Source organism: Mustela erminea, chromosome 11 (genome assembly GCF_009829155.1).
Source record: "Mustela erminea isolate mMusErm1 chromosome 11, mMusErm1.Pri, whole genome shotgun sequence".
In the NCBI taxonomy this organism is placed as follows: Eukaryota; Metazoa; Chordata; class Mammalia; order Carnivora; family Mustelidae; genus Mustela; species Mustela erminea.
Window position 1 is genome coordinate 50,517,003 of NC_045624.1, and position 1,160 is coordinate 50,518,162.

The window sequence follows — 1,160 nt, forward strand, 5'->3', positions numbered from 1 at the left end:
ACAGTAAAGTTGGAGAACCATTCTTCTAGATACTGGTAGGTTCCAGAAGAGCCCACCCTGCCATCCATGGGACAGACAAAGATGACTAAGAATTATGAGAGAAAAACAATGAGAACCATGAGAGAAGAAATATAGCCTAGAAGGAATATTGGCCACCTGTGGACACTTCACAAAAGAGGATTTGGGTCTGTTGGGATGGGGATCAGGGAGGATTTCACAGATGGGACACTTGAATGGTTTTGAATGGGCATTTCTACATGGTGAAAGACAACGAGGGTGTTCCAGGCAAGGAAAATAGTGTGGGCAACAGGAAAGAAGTGTGGAAGTGTGTGGCACAGACAAAGAAGGGCACCAAACCACCCAGCACCTTTTGCTTTGATGTTATGCTCAACCAAGAAGCTTCTGGATATTAATTTCGCTATTTAGCTATTTCTCTACAGGATAGTACACATGCATTTTCCAGCCATTGGAGAGACATTTTGTGCATACTGCATTACCAACCAATAAACTGTTATCCCGATTTATAAACTGACCTTTGGTGTATCAATACTCCAGAAAGTGTCAGGTGGCAAAATTATGTTTCTAACCCTTTAATGTGATTCCACAAGACTTGACCCACCCCTGGAGGCTGACCAGAAGAATCAGCTGACCTTCAGACCTCCTGCCTCAGACACTGTAGATTGTTTCCCAAGTCACCCATTCATCCTCCTTCTTATGTACTGACAGAAATTGGGTCTTTTCAGATATGGGCAGCCTTGTGTTTGAGAGGAGGCCAAGCCCATCCCTGGCCCCAGCCTCCTGATCAGGCTAAGCCTATATGGCAATAATTCCTCTGGCCAGTGACTGATTTAGGAAACGACATGAGATGCAGTTGTGGGCAGCAAGAAAGAGCGGGGAGGGGACTTGCTGGCAGCTTTAGAAATGTTTTCCGGGGGTGCCTGGGTGGCTCGGTTGGTTGAGCGGCTGCCTTTGGCTCAGATAATGACCCCGGAGTCCTGGGATCGAGCCCTGCATTGGGCTCCCTGCTCCATGGGGAGCCTGCTTCTGCTTCTCTCTCTGCCTGCTGCTCCGCCTGCTTGTAGTCTCTTTCTCTCTTTTTGTCAAATAAATAAAATCTTTTAAAAAAGGAAAAGAAAAAAAGAAATGTTTCCCAGTTTCAC